This window comes from Aquarana catesbeiana, linkage group LG08 (assembly GCF_042186555.1).
Source record: "Aquarana catesbeiana isolate 2022-GZ linkage group LG08, ASM4218655v1, whole genome shotgun sequence".
NCBI classification, from domain to species: Eukaryota; Metazoa; Chordata; class Amphibia; order Anura; family Ranidae; genus Aquarana; species Aquarana catesbeiana.
Window position 1 is genome coordinate 56,136,416 of NC_133331.1, and position 22,419 is coordinate 56,158,834.

Below are 22,419 nucleotides of genomic sequence, written 5' to 3' on the forward strand. Positions count from 1 at the left end.
TATATGTAAAGAGCTGCGTAAATTGACGGCGCTATACAAGTACCATAAATAAATAATAATATTATTATTTTCTCAGGGATCAACCCTAGAAAGAAACATTTCATAGTAATTGCAATAAACGGCACCTTGATGGAAGCTTTCTACAGAAGCCTCCACCTGGTTAACAAGCTGTTCTGGCACGTTTGGTATAATGGGCACCAAAGAAGATTTTCCTCTCTCGCTTGGAAGAGCCCGACAAGCGCCGTCATTAGAATTGCAGGGATAACCTGTGGGAGCCGGTGATTTGGGCATATTTTATTTAACCAGTTTAGTGACGACTAATATTCAGGAATGGTGATCTGGAGCAGAATTACAATTTTCAGGGTCAAACAGGGATTTTGATTTTTCAGAGAGCTGTAAAGTCTCATGAGCGGTCGTTAAAAATAAATGAGAAAATAGGTTATCCCGGAGTCATTGTACAAGAAAATCAATAAGCCGCGTCTATTCACTTGGGCTATCAAAATCCTTGAAATTTGAACAAAAGTTTCACGTTCGGTGTGCTGACGGTTTTTTGAAATGTAAGTGGTATGGGCTCGGCGGAGAGAAATTCATTGTTCTATGTCTTTCCGACAGGAGGTACAACCTTGTCGAGCTTTGATGTGAAGCGTTAGGAGCCCCACATGTGAGACGGCAACGTCGATCTTTAAATAGCTCCTTGAAAGTCAATACAAATTGTGAAATTATGTGCCAGATCAGCAGGCTTTGAGGAAGGGAAGAGTCCGGCCCTACAGACAACTTGATTAGCGCCTCTTGGATGCTCCATAAAGAACTACTAAGCTAGACTTTTCTATACAGGTTCCGCCCTCATCAGGAAATTTACTCCATAGTCATCCAGATTGTGACCACTCATGATCCTAAAATAGGACAAAAAGCCCCCTTTTTTTGGTATTGTGATGACATTAAATCACATATATTTTATTTGGTGGTTTAGCTGAATGGTTTTCTTGTCTTTTTGCTCCCTAAGCCTTATTTTTTAGAAACTGTAGTTTTAATGTTGTGCACTGATGAGAGCTATCAAGCCTAAACCATTCTGTGTAAATTAAATAGCTCTATATTTAGGCTGCATCTATGCTAAAAACCAGTGGCTCTGGGTGGACAGTTGGGTACATGTGGAATGGCTCCATGTGTAGGTGGTATCCAGGCTATAAACTAGAGGTTCTGCATGTGCAGTTGGATGAATCTTCACGTAGACTGTATCTTGGCTATAAAATTTATGTAATGTTAGATAAATAGTTTTATATGAAGGTATCTATGCTATTAGCCAGTAGTTCTGGGTGGACAGTTGGCTGAATTACTTTATATTTAGGCTTATCTGGGCTATAATCCATCATCTCTGGATGGACAGTTGGGTACATGGCTCTATATTTAGGATGTATCTATGCTATAATAAACCAGTGGTTCTGGATAGATGGTTGTATAAATGATTTTTATATTTAAGTTTAGCTAGGCTATAAAATAACATCTTTGGATGGATAGTTGGGTACATGGCTGTATATGTAGGCTGTGCCTGTTCTTCAAACCAGGGGTTCTGGATGTACAGTTGGATAAAGGTTTCTATATATAGGGTGTGTCTATGCTATAAACCAGTGGTTCTGGATAGACAGTTGGATAAATGACTTTATAATTAAGCTGGACTATAAACTAGCATGTCTAAACGGATAGTTGGGTATATGGCTCTATATGTAGGCTTTGCCTGTGCTATAAACCAGCATCCCTGCATGTAGAGTTGGGTATATGGCTCTATATGTAGGCTTTGCCTGTGCTATAAACCAGCATCTCTGGATGGACAGTTGGGTACATGGCTCTTTATGTAGGCTGTGCCTGTGCTATAAACCAGTGACTCTGGATGTACAATTGGACAATAGCTCTGTCACAGATAAATGGCTATGGCACGGGGGAGTCCATTCCCTCAAGGGGCAGACTGTCTAACCAGAATTTAATAGTAGTAGCTGGGGCTAGGCAGTGGCATTAGAGGAGGATTCCTTTCTGGGTCCTGGAGGGACAGTAGTTGAAGAGAGGCAAGATACCCAGTGCTACTGAAGCATGTGAACTCAGCATGCCAATGTGTTCTGAGTTCTCAAGTTGAGAGCACTTAGAAGAATTGAGGTGCGGGGTCTCAGAAGCCACCTGGTTTTCATCAGACCACCCTCCAAGGAATGATGGGTTTTGCTGCTCATGGCTCCCAGGTTGCAGCCCTCTGGCTCACTGGAGCAGGCAGCTACCTCGAATTGAGTGCTGGTATACCGGTACAGTCTCATGCAGCAGGGGAGGTCACAGGCCAGAGGGCATGGGTTCACTGGAGTAAGATACAGTTTGAGAAAATTGCAAAAGGGGGTGCTCCGGGGGATTTTATGGCCAAAGGATGTTAACCAGAAAAGGGAGTAACAAGTGTATAAAAATATATAAAATGTATTAAATACAAAGCAGTAGTAAAGTAGGTATATAAGGTATGTAAACCTAAAAAAAAATAGTCAGACTGGATAGTTACATAACAGCTGTATGCCAAAACATACAGTTGATCTCATGGTAGGAGTTCAACTGGAGTAAGATACAGTCTGGTGTGTGCAGGGTCACTGGAGCAGGATACATGCTGGAGTGTAGAGGGGTCACTGGAACAGGATACAGTCTGGGATGTTCAGATCCACTGGAGCAGGATAATGCAGACTAGAGTGTTTGGGACCACTGGAGCAGGATACAGGTTGGAGATTAGTGGAAGCTCAAGAGGCACCGGGGGTTCCAGCTGCTAACATGTGGACGTGCTGCTTAGACGTTGAGCCACACACCAGCTTGCCCTTTAGGACAGTGTTCCCTCCATAATTAACTGTCATGGCAGCAGAACCTGGAAGTCGGTGGCCACCCACAGAGAAAACCTGATACTTGAGCATGGAACTGGTGAGCATCCCAGGGTTTATATTTAGGCTGTATCTGTGATATAAAACAGCAACTCTGGATGCACAGTTGGATAAATGGTTCCAACTGTAGGCTGCATCTGGACTATAAGGCTCAGATTAGCCTTATGACTATTGACACTAGGTGAAAAAGTTGGGTTCCAGTGATAACTGTCTAAGAGGTGAATTCCTCCTGCTTCACATTGTGTCTCCAAGACAGTAACTTAAAGTGATACTAAAGGTTCCGATTTTTTTTTTTTAATAATAAACATGTTATACTTACCTGCTCTATGTAATAGTTTTGCACAGAGCAGCCCTGCTCCTCCTCTTTTCGGGTCCCCTGCTGGCACTCCTGGCTCCTTCCCCCTGTTGAGTGCCCCCAGAGCAAGCTGCTTGCTCTGCGGCACTAATGCATGCTAGCTCACAAGCCACCTGTGTGTCTTATAGACCCCCCTGCTCAGTCCACGCTGGCTTTGATTGACAGCAGCAGGAGCAAATGGCGCCTGCTGCTGTGTCTGAGCCAATGAGGAGGGAGAGACACCGGAGAGCCGAGGCTCCTGTGCACAGAGCTGGATCGAGGTTGGGCTCAAGTAAGTATTTGAGGGGGCTGAAGTGGGAGCTACACGCTGAAGGTTCTTTACCTTCATGCTTAAGAATGCATGAAGGTAAAAAACCTTCAGCCTGGGTTCACACTGAAGCACAGAGCGGCTCACAGCAGGGGTCCGGTTCAAGGATTAAGCACAGGAGTGTGAAACGCGTCTGCTGACCCTCCGTGGGTTGAGTGTGTGTTGAGTGTGTGTGGTATGTCTTTCATTCCCATTTTTGCACAATAAAGGAGTTGTCTTTATTCTCTGGAAGTGTCGCTATCTTTTTCTTTCCGTCCGGTGAAACCCTGTTGATCGTTTCAGGTCCGATTTCAGTTCAAATTTTTTGCTGAATTCGGACCTGAAACGGACCAGAAGACACACAGGACTTCCGTGCAATTCGTTCCAGAGCCGCTCCGGAGATGTGTGAAACGGCTCCATAGAGAGCCGATCACAATCTCCTGACATGTGAATTGGATCCAATTTGCAGTAGTGTGAACCCAGCCTCAGCTTTTAGAACCACTTTAAAAAAAGTCAGCAGAAAAAAAAAAACCTGCCAGGGTTTCCTAGTTTCTTATCCAAAGCGAAAGTTCAGACATGCTTTAATTTCTTAGCTGTCAGTTAAACTACCAACATCAGCAGTTTCCTATTCACTAACATGGTACAAGTGTACAGATTAGGGGTTCTAACCTCACCCTGACTATACTTATCTTCATGCTTGTTCCAGGCTTGTGACTGAAAGTATTGAGGTTGAGAACAGCCAGAAAACTAGTATTCTCAGAAGGTAAGACATGGCAGCCTCTCTATTTCCCTCTGTGCAGGTATCTTTTCATTCTGAGAAGACGTGGTATATGCCTATGTGCAAAGGGTGCTGCAACAACTCCCAACTGGTCACGGTGTACACCATGGATCACATATGTCACCAGCACACCGACAAGCTTGTTTCAAAGTATAAAACTCCTTATTCTTGTATAATGGTACAGAAAAGCAAAGTTGCTTGTCTATGTGATCATACGAATAAGGAACACTTTACTTTGAAGCTTGTCTGTGTGCTGGCAACATTCAGTAATCAGACATAACTTTATGACTACCCTCCTAATATTGAGTAGGTCCCCCTTTTGCTGTCAAAACAGCCCTTAACCTGTTGAGGCACCGACTCAACTGGACCTCTGAAGGTATAGTGTGATATCTGGCATCAAGTTGTCAGTAGCAGATGCTTTAAATCCTGTAAGCTGCGAGGTGAGGCCTCCATGGATCGAACTTGTTTTTCCAGCACATCACACAGATGCTTAATTGAATTGAGACCTTGAGAATTTGGAGGCCATGTCAACACTTGAACTCATTGTTGTGTTCCTCAAACCATTCTTGAACCATTTTTGCAGTATGGCAGGGTGCATTATCCTACTGAAAGAGGCCACTGCCACCAGGGAATACTGTTTCAATGAAGGGGTGTACTTGGTCATCAGCAATGTTTAAGTAGGTGGTGCATGTCAAAATGACATCCACCTGAATGGCAGGACCCAAGGTTCCCAAACAGAACATTGCCCAAAGCATCACACTAACTCCGCCAGCTTGCCTTCTTCCCATACTACATCCTATTGCCATCTCTTCCCCAGGTAGGAGATGGCATCCAGCGATCCAGGCGAGGTAAAAAGAAACATGATTATTCAGACCAGACCACCTTCTTTCATTGCTCTGTGATCCCGTTTTGATGTTCACTTGCCCATTGTAGGCCTTTTTGGCTTTGGACACGGGTCAGCACAGGCACCCTGACCGATCTGTGGCTACGCAGCCCCATAAAAAACAAACTGTGATGTCCATTTTTTCTGTTTTCAACACATGAACTTCAGGGACAACATGTTTACTTGCTGCCTAATATATCCCACCCACTTTCAATTGCCATTGTAACAAGACCATTGTTCATAATTTTTACTGACAGTCTACTGACTGGAATGGTACCAGCTGATTGGAGAAATGCCAATGTAGCACCAATATTTAAAAAAGGGCCAAAATACATCCCTGGGAATTACAGACTAGTTAGCCTAACATTAATAGTATGCAAGCTCTTGGAGGGGATGAAAAGGGACTATATACAAGATTTTAGTAATGAAAACGGTATCATTAGCAGTAATCAGCATAGATTCATGAAGAAACATTCTTGCCAAACCAATCTACTAACCTTCTATGAGGAGGTGAGTTGCCATCTAGATAAAGGAAGGCCCGTAGACGTGGTGTATCTGGATTTTGCAAAAGCATTTGACACAGTTCCCCATAAATGTTTACTGCACAAAGTAAGGTCCGTTGGCATGGACCATAGGGTGAGTACATGGATTGAAAACTGGCTACAAGGGCGAGTTCAGAGAGTGGTGATAAATGGGGAGTACTCTGAATGGTCAGGGGTGGGACAAATCCTATTTAATTTGTTCATAAACGACCTGGAGGATGGGATAAACAGTTCAATCTCTGTATTTGCGGACAATACTAAGCTAAGCAGGGTAATAACTTCTCCGCAGGATGTGGAAACCTTGCAAGAAGATCGAAATGAATGGGGTGGGCAACTACATGGCAAATGAGGTTTAATGTGGAAAAATTTTAAATAATGCATTTGGGTGGCAAAAATATGAATGCAATCTACTCACTAGGGGGTGAACCTCTGGGGGAATCTAGGATGGAAAAGGACCTGGGGGTCCAAGTAGATGATAGGCTCAGCAATGGCATGCAATGCCAAGCTGCTGCTAACAAAGCAAACAGAATATTGGCATGTATTAAAAAGGGGATTAACTCCAGAGATAAAAGGATAATTCTCCCGCTCTACAAGACTCTGGTCCAGCCGCACCTGGAATATGTTGTCCAGTTCTGGGCACCAGTCCTCAGGAAGGATGTACTGGAAATGGAGCGAGTACAAAGAAGGGCAACAAAGCTAATAAAGGGTCTGGAGGATCTTAGTTATGAGGAAAGGTTGCGAGCACTGAACTTATTCTCTCTGGAGAAGAGACACTTGAGAGGGGATATGTTTTCAATATACAAATACTGTACTGGTGACCCCACAATAGGGATGAAACTTTTTAGCGGAAGGGAGTTTAATAAGACACGTGACCACTCATTAAAATTAGAAGAAAAGAAGTTTAACCTTAAACTACGTAGAGGATTCTTTACTGTAAGAACGGCAAGGATGTGAAATTTCCTTTCACAGGCGGTGGTCTCAGCGGGGAGCATCGATAGTTTAAAAAAACTATTAGATAAGCACCTGAATGACCGCAACATACAGGGATATACAATGTAATACTGACACGTAATCACACACATACTGTAGGTTGGACTTGATGGACTTGTATCTTTTTTCAACCTCACCTCCTATGTAACTATGTAAGATTATCATAAGATTGTTATGCACTTAGCCTGCTAGTAGTCATAAAGTCATGGCTGATCGGTATATTTCATCCATTTAATTCCTAGAATGCACAGATAGACTGTTTAATTCCGGATTACGTTCTTATATATTTCATTACATTCAGTATTTTTTATACTTCTCAGGATGAGTCTATATATTAGCGTTTGTGATTTGACTAGCAGATTAAAAAGATTTTCCACTTTCAGAGAGAAAGTGGGACACCTCTGTACTTGCCCCCCGCTGATGTTCAGTATGATGTCCCGCTTAGAACCCCCCACTGATCGGATGTTTTGCTGAAGCTGATGAGAGTCTCTGAGGCTACCACAGCTTGGAGTTGCACAGTTTTCCTTCAGCCGCCCTTGGAAACCTGCCGCTTTTTCGATGGGATTCCGAGGCTGGACAGCACTTGAGCAACAAATCTCACATTGGAAACCATTTGGATTCTGTAGGTGGGCTGTGTGATGCTTGGTGCAATACTTAGCAGTAGTGATGAGCACATTTTCATTTGCCAAAATATTTCCATGTTAAACTGTCTGATGTAAAAAAAAAAAATTCAATATATTTTAGAGAATTAAGACATTTGCAATTTGCCAGTTTCCCTTATCACAAAACAGGTTAATTCATAACTTCTGAGCAGTGGTGGGACAATTCATAAGGCTCTCCAGGGCCCAACACTCCTAAGAGATCCAGGCATGCTCATGGAGCTTGGACATACAAGGTTTGTCCAAGAAACTTTTATTTCGGGCATACTTCGTACACTTTGGTCTTTCCCCTACCTTCTGGAACTGGCAAAATATATACACTATATTACCAAAAGTATTGGGACACCTGCCTTTACACGCACATGAACTTTAATGGCATCCCAGTCTTAGTCCGTAGGATTCAATATTGAGTTGGCCCACCCTTTGCAACTATAACAGCTTCAACTCTTCTAGGAAGGCTGTCCACAAGGTTTAGGAGTGTGTCTATGGGAATGTTTGACCATTCTTCCAGATGCGCATTTGTGAGGTCAGGCACTGATGTTGGACGAGAAGGCCTGGCTCACAGTCTCCACTCTAATTCATCCCAAAGGTGTTCTGTCGGGTTGAGGTCAGGACTCTGCGCAGGCTAGTCAAGTTCCTCCACCCCAAACTCACTTGTCCATGTCTTTATGGACCTTGCTTTGTACACTGGTGCGCAGTCATGTTGGAACAGGAAGGGGTCATCCCCAAACTGTTCCCACAAAATTGGGAGCATTAAATTGTCCAAATTGTCTTGGTATGCTGACGCCTTAAGAGTTCCCTTCACTGGAAATAAGGGGCCAAGCCCAACACCTGAAAAAAAAACCCACATCATAATCACCCCTCCACCAAATGATTTGGACCAGAGCACAAAGCAAGGTCCATAAAGACATGGATGAATGAGTTTGGGGTCCTAACCTCAACCCAATAGAACACCTTTGGGATGAATTAGAGCGGAGACTGCGAGCCAGGTCTTCTCGTCCAACATCAGTGCCTGACCTCACAAATGCGCTTCTGGAAGAATGGTCAAACGTTCCCATAGACACACTCCTAAACCTTGTGGACAGCCTTCCCAGTAGAGCTGAAGCTGTTATGGCTGCAAAGGGTGGGCCAACTCAATATTGAACCCTATGGACTGGGATGCCATTAAAGTTAATAGCAGGCTTCACAATACTTTTGGTAATACAGTGTATATAAATTTTTTTTTTTTTTTTTTTTTGCTTTTTGAAAGATAACAGAGGGATAGTGTATAATATGCAATACAAAGTAGAAGAGACATCCTGATCATCATCACAATAGATCATAATGGACAATACTGGCAAAATCATATTAACAGCCAGGTTCTGTTCTGTAATTCAAAAGCTCAGACAGCGTTTCTTCTATGACAGTAGCCTGCAAATATAGTTATTTTGATTGTAAACGTATTATTGTTACAATATTTAGACTAGTCTTTTTATGTGCAGATCAAATGAGTGTCCTCCCAGTTAAAGCAACCTCACCAGTGGAAAATTTCTTTTACATTCTCTGTTTAGTTTTAGTGTTATTTTATCTATGTTTCACCATTTATATTGAAACTTTTCTTTTCCATTTCACCAAAGTCCACAAAGCTCTACTTCCACTTACCGGAACCAGCACTGCGAGGTTGAATAGGAGCCTCTATCTTAACCCCAGGTGCTATTGAAAGCTGTAGAATTACCACTTGTTTTAAGGGCCCTTTCACCCCAGCGTGTTCTGCATGCACAGCATTTTGTGTGATAACATGCACTGCCCAGCCAGAGAACAGAGATTTTACTGGAGCTTGTTTATTTAGGCAGTGCAACCCAAATGTACAGTAGGCCTTACAGTGTAGAATCCTATTTTGCAAGGTCTCTGGGTTTCTTAAATATTTTAAGATAAAACATATTTTTTAAAATAAATTCTTTGAGAACCAGCAGGGGGGAGTTGCATTTCTGATCTCTATCTGAAAATGCTAGATGCTTAACATCTTTGAAATGCGCACTTTATTTTAAATCAAATGACTTGCAGAAGTTTAAATATATACGGAGTGGCATATTTCATGGAACCTTTAAAATAGCTTTCAGGTCTCAGGGAACCCCCTGCTAATCAATACTATATCTACATCTCACCAGACATTAGCAGAGTGGTCAGTGAGAAGAATGCTCCTTACACTGGTGGTCAGTGCTTAGAATTTCACTTACATTAGAGGTCAGAAGGAAGAATGCCCTCCAACAGATAACTAAAAAGATCAATGCTATCAATGGTTACTTACAGTGCTTATTGCTCAGGAAACCCCTAGAAACATGTGGAGGAACTCTGATTGAGAAAACTTAGGCTGGCCATGCACGGTTCAAATGTCGGCTGAGATTTGAACCCTTAATGGGCAGCAGTGGCGTCACTAGGGGGTGGCTTTTGGGGCTATAGCACCAAATCTGGGGCCCATAGCCCTGAGTCTTTGCAAGGGTCCCCAAGGGAAGGCAAGGTTCTCTGGGGACCCTGATGTAAGTGGGGGGCTCTCTAGGGACCCTAATTTTAAGGGGGAGGCTCTCTAGGGACCCTGATTTTAAGGGGGAGGCTCTCTGGGGACCCTGATGCAAGGGGGAGGCTCTCTGGGGACTCTGATGTAAAGAGGAGGCTCTCTGGGGACCCTGATGTAAGGAGGGGCTCTCTGGGGACCCTAATGTAAGGGGGGCTCTCTGGGGATATGTACACACACACACATATATTACTGTATATACATGTGTATTTACGCCCAAGCGTGTGACTTTCTTTACTACGCAGCTATGGGTTCTAGCCCTAGATCTTTTGTAGACCTAGCAATGCCCCTGATGGGCAGGCTGAATATATCAAGTTGATCAATTAACTTGGGTACAACCAGCCTGCCGGATTCTCTTGCGATTATTGCTAGCGGCTGCTATAGTCGCTAACGATAATCACTGTCTTCTGATGGCGGGGATGGCTTCCCCAGGTGGGTGAAGAAGATTGCTAATTCCCCTGTCAACACTGTCTATGTTGATGGGGGAATCGTGCAAATTTCTTTCCTGCAACCTGTAGTTGCATGGTGTATGGCCTGCCTAAGTCTATTGAAAGCAGCACTTTATAGGCCAGCAATGTTTGTCTATCTCCTACATACAGGCATATCCCACTTTTAAGTATACAATGGGACCAGAGCATGTATGTAAAACGAAAATGTACTTAAAGTGATGCAATACTTTTTTTCACATGCATGTACTGTATTGCAATAGTCATTTACATGCATAACTGATTACCTAGGCAAGCTGGCAAACCCATGTTACTTATGTTTCAGGAGCAGTGCCATGTCAAGCTGACCAAGATTTCCCATAGATGCCAATGTTACAAAACGTGAGCAGTGCCATGTCAAGCTGACCAAGATTTCCCATAGTTATCAATGTGTCCGTACTAGCGAGTGTACGTAAAATGAGGGTAAATAAAGCAGGTTATGCCTGTATAGAAATCCAGATGAGTACACACAGCACACTTCTTATCATTTATTTCAATATGCAAGATACAAAGTAATAGGAGCTATCGTTACTTTGAATCCTTCATATTGTAATAAAAAGTGTCATAGGCATACACAGGGTATGTGCCTGGGCACACCCTAATCACCCCGTGTGCATTAGAATTATCGCTCTGTGTGCCAGCAGGGAGAGATCTCCTTCTGACCGGCTCTGCCGTAAGAGACTTCTCTTACGTGGAAGCACGTGGAAGCACTTCTCTTTCACTCTGAACCTGTAGGCAGGGAGAAAATGTTCCCGCAGGGTCTCCTCTCTGACCTGCAAAGTGCTGTAAGGGAGAGTGGTAATGTCTTCACAACCAATCAGGACACTTGGCAGGAGCTCATGTGACCATACGCCAAGCTCCCTGATTGGTTGGAAAGCCAGTATCATCAGACTGATGGCAAAAGAGGTAAGAAAATGACGATGAGGTGGGAATCCCAGATCCTTTACCCCATATTCTCTTCCAATTTGTCCCAACATGTATTTAAGTTCATGCAGATGCAGTGCAGGTATTATCGCTGCAACATCTGACCTTTTTTTTACCTGCCTAACCTTTAGCTTGTGCACACCCTAATGTTATAGGCTGTGCATACCTATGAGAAGTTGTTGCAACTACTCATCTGCTATATACATTTTCCAAAACTGCAGTTCTTGCGGGATGTTCCCAGTCTGCAGTGGTCAGGACCTATCAAAAGTGGTCCAAGGAAGGAAAACCAGCAAACCAGAGACATGGTCGTGAGCGGCTAAGGCTCACTGATGCACATGGGGAGCGAAGACTGGCCCATGTAGTTTGAACCAATAGAGGAGCTTCTGAAGTTCAAATTGCTTAATATGTTAGAGTTGGTTTCTGAAAGAAAGGTGTCAGAACACACAATACATCGCCGTTTGTTGTGTATGGGGCTGTGTAGCCGCAGACCAGTAAAGGTGCCCATGCTCACTCACGCTCACATCCAAAAGTGCCTTCAATGGGTACATGAGCATCAAAACTGGACCATGGAGCAATGGAAGAAGTTTGCCTGGTCTGATAGATCACATATCCTTTTACATCATGTGGATGGCAGTGTTCATGTGCGTGGGTCACCTGGGGAAGAGATGACACCCATATACTCTTTAGGAAGAAGGCAAGACGGCAGAGGCAGTGATCTGCTACTGATGGCTTGGTGCCAGATATCACAGCATACCTTCAGAGGTCTTGTGGAGTCCATTCTTCGATGGGTCCGGGCTGTTTTGGCAGGAAAAGAGGGACCTACTTAATATTAGGTGGGTGGTCATGATGTTATAGCTGATCAGTGTGTATATATATATATATATATATATATATATACACATTATATTTATAGTATCACTTCTGACCTCAGGTCTGGGCTCTTCCTTTCTAACAGCATGAATTGCAATTATAATAATCACTTTCAATCTTCAATACAGCACCTTAATGTGAGACAGAAGGTTGTCATTGTCAAATACCCCTCATTGTGAAGTCCCCGTCCCCTTTCTGCTCATCAGCAGAGCAGAAAAGGCTGGACATTGTTAAACCACAAATATAACTGTTGGTGATTAAGCAGAAGAGTAAAGAAGCCTTAACTGAAAGTTCGGTAAATTAACCTACATCTCAATTTTTAGGAATAAATTTGGAGCCGAACATGTTTTTCTTTTTGAGTACTTTTAAAAGTGTAATAGAGCATTGTGACAAACTTGTATTAGTCACGGCCCCTCTTGCCTTTTAATTCAGCCCCTAGAAGTGAACAAAATAGCCAATAGTATAAGGTGGGGGGGACCATATTCTTCCCTTCCTCATGTGACAGCTCTGGTACTTGGTTATTGGCCAAGTACTGTCACATGAGGGCAATGTGCAATTTCTCAGCCCATTGTAAGCTCCATCTGTTGGAACACATGGTATTGGGTTACATGGGGTCTACCGATTCCCTTTGGGGCAAGTGAAGATGAGTATAGTGTATGCTCCTTAAGAGGAATTAAAGAAAACCTGCTGCTTTGCCTCGCCTTGTAATTATGTCTGTAACCCTTTGGGCTTGTTTCCACCATGAGTGCTAACATGACTTGTGACCTATTTTGAAATGCACTCAAAGTGTATGACAGTTCTAACTTTCATAGTTTTCCATGGGCCTTGTTTCCACCAATGTGCTGTGTTGGCATGTCTTGTGAAATTATCTTGCTACATATATTTCAACGTGTTCTGGATCAATGGAAATCCATTGTGTTTTCAGACTTAGGTTAGTAAAGGGGGCCATGTGATTACCTTTGTAGCTGTCAATTTATGTTGCAATTTACAACGGTTGCCAAAATGCACATCCATGCATTGAAATTGTTTATGTGCACTTCTACTGCAAACAAGCCCTAATGCACTGTACACACGGTCGGATTATCCGACGGAAAAAGTGCGATCGGATTGTGTTGTCGGAAATTCCGATTGTGTGTGGGCTCCATCGGACTTTTTCCATCGGAATTTCCGTCACAAAGTTTGAGAGCTTGCTATAAAATTTTCCGACAACAAAATCCGATCGGTTAAATTTTGACCGTGTGTACACAAATCCAACGCACAAAGTGCCACGCATGCTCAGAATAAATTTGGAGGCGAAAGCTATTGGCTACTGCCCCGTTTATAGTTCGAATGTACGTGTTTTACGTCACCGCGATCGGATTTTCCGACAACTTTGTGCGACTATGTGTATGCAAGACAAGTTTGAGCCAACATCCGTCGGAAAAAATCCATGGATTTTGTTGTCGGAATGTCCGATCAATGTCCAGTCGTGTGTACAGGGAATTGGAGTTAATGAGCCGATCATACTCATTCTGGAAAGAAATGTAACCACAGTGGTGGTCAGACCCGGCAGGTTTGTGGAACCAAGCCCGACTTGGAGCATCAGTTTAAGGGTTAATGCACTTTTCATTGACCTGTCCTGGACACACTGCTTCACGGCAGTGTGTGACCTGCTTGGAGCTGTTACTGCGATATTAAAGGTTTAGCTTTAAAAAAAAAAAAAAAAAAAAAAAAAACATATTATACTTACCTGCTCTGTTCTGTAATTTTGCACAGAGCAGCCCTGATCCATTTCTTCTCAGGTCACTCACCAGCGCTCTTGGCTCCTCCCCATTGAACAGTGTCCCCCAGTAGCAAGCCGCTTGATATGGGGGCACTGGTGCATGCTCGTTCCCGATCCCTGCTCTATGCGTCCATAAGGCACATAGAGCCGCGGCTTGGCTCCGCCCTCACTCCTCATTGGCTTACCGGCTGTGATTGACAGCAGTGGGAGCCAATGGTTCCTGCTGCTGTCTCAGCCAATGAGGAGGGGGAGTCCCGGGACAGCCGAGGCTCTCGTGCACATCGCTGAATCTAGAGGGAGCTCAGGTGAGTATTTGGGGGGCTGTGGGCGGAGCTGCACACAGATAGTTTTTTACCTTCATGTACAGAATAAAGGTAAAAAACCTTCAGCCTTTACAACCACTTTAACTCATTCACACCTGTACAACCCCTGTGGACCAGAGCAATTTTACATTTCTTCTATTGGCCTGTTTATTCAGCAATAACTGTCAATCCTTAAGATAACAAAGTAACACATATTGTGGTCTTGGAATGATTATACTCATGTGGCAGATATTTTTTCCCAATGAGTTGTGCCAGTCCAAACTGTATTTTAGGGCATGTTAGCCCACTTTTATTGAACAAAATGGAAAGGTTACATAAACATCAGTTGACCACACAGGGTTTCTTCCACATCAACACGAGAAGCCAACTGAACATTCCGAGTCACCTGGCTTCCTTGTCAGCAGCACTGCTGCTCTTCTTACCAGTCCCTTTGACTGTGTTGTCCAGCTCCCCTGGTGCACTTGGTCACTCAGCCTTTAGTTGCAGCGCCCTGCTGCACGGCCCTCTCCTGGCCTCTGGAAAAGGCTTCTACTGACACCCCGATAGGAGCCGACCTGACTCCTGGAACAAGACCTCCTGGGCTCTTCTGACCCCTGGGTGAGACCTTTGTTCTCCAATATGGTAGCTAGCTCCAAACATGGAGCCCTGAGCTATCCTCAGGCTGGAGTATGTACTGACCCTGCACACAGTCTGCCGGCATTGAGTAAAATCCGAAAACAGGATTGAAGGTTCTGTCCCACCCAAGACACTTTGGAACCTTCCAGCTCAAGACCCAAAGTCGGGACTACAGAATGCATAGAAAACCAAAAACTCGGCTTTCTCTGCTCAGAAATAGATAGTCTGGAACTTCTCATTAAGCCTAATGTGAATCCTCTATCATTTTCTCTTACATTTCCTCAGTGGGAAAGTCCATCCAGTTCAACCTGAGCGTGTGTGTGTTTTTGTCAATAGTACATGGTACATCCCCGTATGTTGTGATCATTAAGCTGCCCATCTAATAGTTTTTTTTTTAAACAATTTTTTTAAATCTGTCTTTTAAATCGGTCTTTTTTTTGTATTTACACAGCAGCTCCCAGCTGTCATTAGGCCCCACACACACTGGACGTTTTTACAGCTGCTGTTTTTGGTTTCAGGTGTTTTTTTTCTGCAGCCAGTAAACTCCCCAGCATGTTATCCTATGGGTCCATGCACACATAGGCTTTTATCAGTAGTTTTTTCCTGGGGCGTTTTCTGGCTGGAAAAACCCCCAGACCTAGTGGGTTTGAAGAGGAGTGTTTTTCAGCTGTACAAACGCTCTAACTCTGATAAATGCTGAAAAAAGTGTTTGAGCCAAAAACTTTTGTGGGAGTATTTTTAAATAAATTAAAAAAAAAAAAGCTAAAAAATGCAAATCCTACAAAATTCTAATTAAAAAAAACTTGTGTTTTTAACGCAGCATTCTACAGCTAAAATTACTGATGTTTTTATAATGTCCAGTGTGCCTGAACCTAATAATAATAATAACACCTAATGGAGGTTTTAAGTCTTCTTTGCTTTTCTAGAAAAATATGTTTTTTCCCTATGACCCCATTGGAGAGCTTTTAAATTTCTCCTGCCTTTTTGAACCGTGGTCACTGGGGCAGGAATGACAGTTGGATGACTTCATGAAAGTGAAACTCCAGATGGAAAAAAAAATATTGGTAGTCCTCATTCCTGCATATAAAGGGGTCTTCATAACTTGTTCCTCAACACTGAACAACTGGTTCCCCAAAGGAATAAGAAAATGCTTCCCCCTGCCTGCAGCAGACTGATGACATCATCTCAGCCTAGTAATTGGAGCTCAAGGACAGCTTTTTAATGATAAAAGGTGGAGCTATTCTGTAAGATGATCCTGTTGAATATTGTGACATGTCAGGAATATATTTATGCAAGCTTGTAAAGTTGTTAAGAGGTACACTTGAAGATCCTGTGCCTCCATACTTTTGGAGACACATGTGCCTATCCATGGCCAACCTTGTCCTAAAATGATGGCTAAAATAGATTAACCACTTGAGGTCCAAGCCATAGCCGAATGACGGCCACAGCGCGGACCTCAATTTCCGGGAGGCCGTCATGGGACGTCCTCCCCTGTGCACGTGCACCGCGCACACCCTGCAGGGCGCGCGGTGTGATCACCGAGTCACGGAGACTCGGGTGATCACAGATCCGAGTAAGGGGTCGATCCCGGCCCCTTACCATGTGATCAGCTGTCAGCCAATGACAGCTGATCACATGATGTAAACAAAAGCTCGGTAATCTGTTTTTTTTTCTCCTCGCGCTGACAGCGTGAGGAGAAAAAAAAAGCTGATCACTGGCTTATGTTAAAGGGACATCGGTCCCGAAGAGGAAGGAGGCACATATGCCTCATGTGTGCCTGCCAGTGCCGCCTGCCATTGCCACCTGCCAGTGCCCAGCAGTGCCACCTATCAATGGCCACAAGTGCCGGCTATCAATGCCCACCAGTGGTGCCAATCAGTGCCACCTAGCAGTGCTGACATCATTGTAAGCAATCAGTGCCCATCACTGCCACCCATCAGTGCCCATCAGTGCCGCCTCATCAGCGTACATCAATGAAGGAGAAAAATTACCTGTTTGCAAAATTTTATAACAAAATATTAAAAAAATATACAATTTTTTTTTTTAAATACGGTCTTTTTCAATTTTTTTTTAACAAAACCTAAAGATCGCAGAGATGATCAAATACCACCAAAAGAAAGCTCTATTTATGGGGAAAAAATGATCAAAATTTCATTTGAGTACAGTGTTGTATGACTGCGCAATTGTCATTCAAAATGCGACAGTGCTAAAAGCTGAAAATTGGTCTGGAAAGGAGGGGGGTTTAAGTGCCCAGTAAGCAAGTGGTTAAAAGATGACATTTAGCTTCTCTAGCTATTGTACAGCAATTTCTTATATTTACTGGTTCTTAAAGCTAAAGTTTTTAATCTGCTTATATTTGCCTTCCCTGATTCCTCTCACCTTCCCCCCATCAACATGTTAATACAATGCATCCAGAAAGTATTCACAGCACTTCCCTTTCTGCACATTTTGTTATGTTACAGACTTATTTCAAAATTGATTAAATTCATTATTTTCCCCAAAATTCTACAAACAATACCCCATAATGACAACATGAAAGAAGTTTGTTTGAAATCTTTGCAAATGTATTAAAAATAAAAACCGAAAAAAATCCCATGTACATAAGTATTCACAGCCTTCGCCATGACACTCAAAATTGAGGTCAGGTGCATCCTGTTTCCACTGATCATCCTTGAGATGTTTCTACAACTTAAATGGAGTCCACCTGTGGTAAATTCAGCTGATTGTACATAATTTGCAAAGGCACACACCTGTCTATATAAGGTCCCACAGTTAACAGTGCATGTCAGAGCACAAACCAAGCCATGAAAGCCAAGAAATTGTCTGTAGACCTCCGAGACAGGATTGTATCGGGGCACAGATCTGGAGAAGGGTACAGAAATATTTCTGCAGCATTGAAGGTCCCATTGTGCACAGTGGTCTCCATCATCCGTAAATGGAAGAAGTTTGGAACCAACCAGGATTCTTCCTAGAGCGGGGGGGGCCCGGCCAAACTGAGCTATCAGAGGAGAAGGGCCTTAGTCAAGGAAGTGACCAAAAACCCCATGGTCACTCTGACAGAGCTCCAGCATTTCTCTGTGGAGGGAGAAGAGCCTTCCAGAACAACCATCTCTGCAGCACTTGACTATTCTGGCCTGTATTGTAGAGTGGCCAGACGGAAGCCACTCCTTAATAAAAGACACATGATAGCCCGCCTGGAGTTTGCCAAAAGGCACCCCAAAGACTCTTAGACTAAAGAAACAAACGTCTCTGGTCTGATAAAACAAAGATTGAACTGACTGAATGGCAAGTGTCATGTCTGGAGGAAACCAGGCACCGCTCATCACCTGGCCAATACCATCCCTACAGTGAAGCATGATAGTGGCAGCATCATGCTGTGGGGATGTTCTTCTGGGAGACTAGTCATGATCAAGGGAAAGATGAATGCAGCAATATACAGAGACATCCTTGATGAAAACCTGCTCCGGAGCGCTCTGGACCTCAGACCGGGGCAAAGGTTCATCTTCCAACAGGTCAACGACCCTAAGCACACAGCCAAGGTAACAAAGGAGTGGATAGGGGACAACTCTATGAATGTCCTTGAGTGGCCCAGCCAGAGCCTAGACTTGAACCCGATTGAACATCTCTGGAGAGATCTGAAAATGGCTGTGCACCGACGCCACACATCCAACCTGATGGAGCTTGAGAGGTTCTGCGCAGAACAATGGGAGAAACTGCCCAAAAATAGGTGTGCCAAGCTTGTAGCAACATGCTCAAAAAGACTTGAGGTTGTAATTGGTGCCAAAGGAGCTTCACCAACGTATTGAGCAAAGGCTGTGAAAACTTATGTACATGGGATTTTTTTTTTGTTTAATACAATTGCAAAGATTTCAAACAAACTTCTTTCACGTTGTCATTATGGGGTATTGTTTGTAGAATTTTGGGGAAAATAACAAATTAAATGCATTTTGGAATAAGGCTGTAACATAACAAAATGTGGAAAAAGTGAAGCGCTGTGAGTACTCTCCGGATGCACTGTACATTTTTTTTTAAATAAAACCTTTCCATTTTCATCCCATACTTTATTTTATACACGGTGATGTCATCATTAGGTCTCTGTGCTTTTCTGATGCAATGCCAGCAAATCATGGCTGGTGGGAGGGGCAGGCAGGGGTCTGTACATAGCTTCCTGAAAAGATCACACCCCCCTGCCTGCCCCTCCCACCAGACAGATATGCATATATCCCAAAACTACATGTGTATATGCGTTCTGTTTGTATGTTCTGAAAAGGGTTAGGCATGGAAATAACCGTATATATATATATATATATATATATATATATATATATATATATATATATATATTGTTTACAGTATATACACACACAATAAAATCCCAGATGTTGTCCATTTCCTATCACCATCCATGTGACCTAAATAATGTCACTTATCGAGTCTTGTCATCTTGACATTATTATTTTCAGAAGGTAGGTATTTATCTCGCTGTTACACACAGCAAGGAGATTAATTAACAGATCCTCCTTTTGTTTAACATTAATGTCCTACCAGCTGATTAAATCTAGCGGTTCTCGCAATTCCAGAAACATTTAACCGTTCCGTAAAAATAAAAGAGCTGAAAAAAAAAATCATTTAATATGGCAAAGATGGAATATTAGAAAAAGAAACCGCATTACGATTGTTCAGATACGGCTGAAAGGTAACCAAATAGTTGAAGATTTCAAAAGGTTATTTGGAGAGTAAAATAATTCAGAAAAAACGACGGCGGCTGGGAAAGACACTTTTTGAAATAGCTGTGATATGGTGACATCATTTGGGAGCAGGTAATGTTGCAATGCATTATGGGAGTTGTGTGTTTTTTTTCTTGTTTCAGATCTTTTGTGCCTTGCAGAGAAAAAAGGTGTGGTGCAGAAATTCAATATTTCGCACTCAAGGCGGACTGTTCAATGAAAATGAGGGTCCAAACAAAAAATTTTAATATCTTTAATTATAACATCTGTATCTTAGTAAATACATTTTTCAGCATATTATGATTACATATTATATCATAAAAGCCATATTTTTTTAAATGAACATTATTATATTTATAATATATATATTTACACACACACATACAGTATACAGATAGATATATAGAGTATATATCATTTTTTTTCAATATATATCATAGGCATACGTTTGATGATATATACATATACAGTGCCTTGAAAAAGTATTCACCCCTTGACATTTTCCACATTTTGTCATGTTACAATCAAAAACGTAAATACTGTATATTCTCCAATAATTAGGTTCTCTAATAAATATCTGAGGGCTTCACAGAACAGCTGTATTTATACTGAGATTAAATTACACACAGGTGGACTAATTAGGGACTTCTGAAGGTAATTGGTTCCACTAGATTTTAGTTAGGGGTATCAGAGTAAATTTATAATTTTTTTTTATCATTTTCCTTCCACTTCACAATTATGTGCCACTTTGTGTTGGTCTATCACATAAAATCCCAATAAAATACATTTACGTTTTTGGTTGTAACATGACAAAATGTGATAAATTTCAAGGGGTATGAATACTTTTTCAAAGCACTGTATATATTTATAGAGAGCGCATACATGTGCCTATGATATTGAGTTGGCCCACTGTCGCAAATAAGATTCATTACCATATTCTTTATGTCCTATCAATTCTTTACCATTCGTTGTCTCCCATATCGTTCATTAGTTCCCCCTACGGCAGGCATGTCCAAAGTCCAGCCCGTGGGCCAATTGCGGCCTGTGTTCCAGTTTAATATGGCCCCCCTGGTGATTTGGATATATATATCTTTTGTGGCCCCCAGTACCACAAAAGATGTATACCATATTTATCGGCGCTGCCTCAGGGGGGACAGGGAGGGGGCGGGACGAGCGCCGTCAGATTACATACAGTGAGATTCTGTTTACTCGGCGGCATCTGTAATAGGAAGTCCCGTCTCCTGGGCTGCCAATGGATGACTGTCCTGTCTATCATAGGAGACAGGACTTTCTATTACAGACGCCGTTGTATGTAATATGACGTCTCTCGTCCTGCCCGCTTCCCTGTCCCCTTCGAGGCTGCAGAAGGGCAACGATCAGGCTGCACTGATGGCACATGTGAGGCTGCTTTTATGGCACATGTGAGGCTGCAGATGGACACTGACCCTTATTTTGCTTCACAGTTCTTTATTTAAAATGTAAAAAGTTTTTTCCTGAAACTTCCCTCTTAAAGTGAAGGTGCGTATTATACGCCAATAAATACGGTATATTCAAATAACACGCCCGGACTTATCCTTAGTCCTGAGCGGCACTCCAGGTTTCGTTGGGGCCACAAAAGATATTTTTATATCCAAATAACACGCCGAGCTCATCTCTTCACTACACCCTTGCAAAACGCAATATCATTTCAGCAACCTCTCACTCATTAAAAAAAAAAGAAACTCCTTTACCACGACGCAATTTCGGCCCAGCAACCTAACACCCGTTGAGACCCTTGCAACCATGCAAATCATCTCAGCAGCCTGACACCCTTGTTGAGACCCTTGCAAAAACGCAACATCATCTCAGCAAACCTCTCACTCATCAAAAAAAATAAAAATAAAATAAAAACCTTTGCCATCACGCAATCTTGACCTAGCAACCGGACACCTTTTGAGACCCTTGCAACCATGCAAATCGTCTCAGCAGCCTGACACCCTTGTTGAGACCCTTGCAACCATGCAATACCGTCTTGAGCAACCTCCCACTCATCAAGACCTTCGTGACCATGCAGTCTCGCCCCAGCAACCTGACATTCATTGAGACCCTTGAAGCTAGACAAATCGTCTTAGCAGCCTGACACTCTTGTTGAGACCCTTGCAAACGCAATATCGTCTCAGCAACCTCACACTCGTCTAGACCTTTGCGACCACGCAATCTCGTCTCAGCAGCCTGACACCCGTTCAGACCCTCTCAGCCATACAAAATCGTCTCCGCAGCCTGACGCTCATTTGACACCCTTGCAACCACTCAATATCATCTATAAAAAAAAAAAAAACCTTATACTCAGTGAGACCCTTGCAATCATGCAATATTGTCTCAGCAGCCTGAAACTCACTGAGACCGTTGCAACCATGCAATATCATCTTACACAACCTCATACTCATCGAGATCTTTGCAACCAGGCAATATCGTCTCAGCAAACCAGACTGAGACCCTTACAACCACGCAATGTCGTCTCAAAAAACAAATATCGTCTCCAGTAATATAAAACACTTCGCGGCACGCACCTACGTGCAAACCCACATACAAACTAACTTGCAAACACACCTTAGTGGCAAACAATCAGCCACACAAACACGCAGTGGCATCCAGTTGGCCATTCATCTCCAGTGGCACGCAGGCCACTCATCTTTTCTATGTCTTTCTCCCTGAGGTTAGTTCAGGTTTCCATCCGGCACCAGGCTGGACTTTATCTCCACAGGTAAAAAAAAAATAGGAGGGGAAAAATGTACAGTT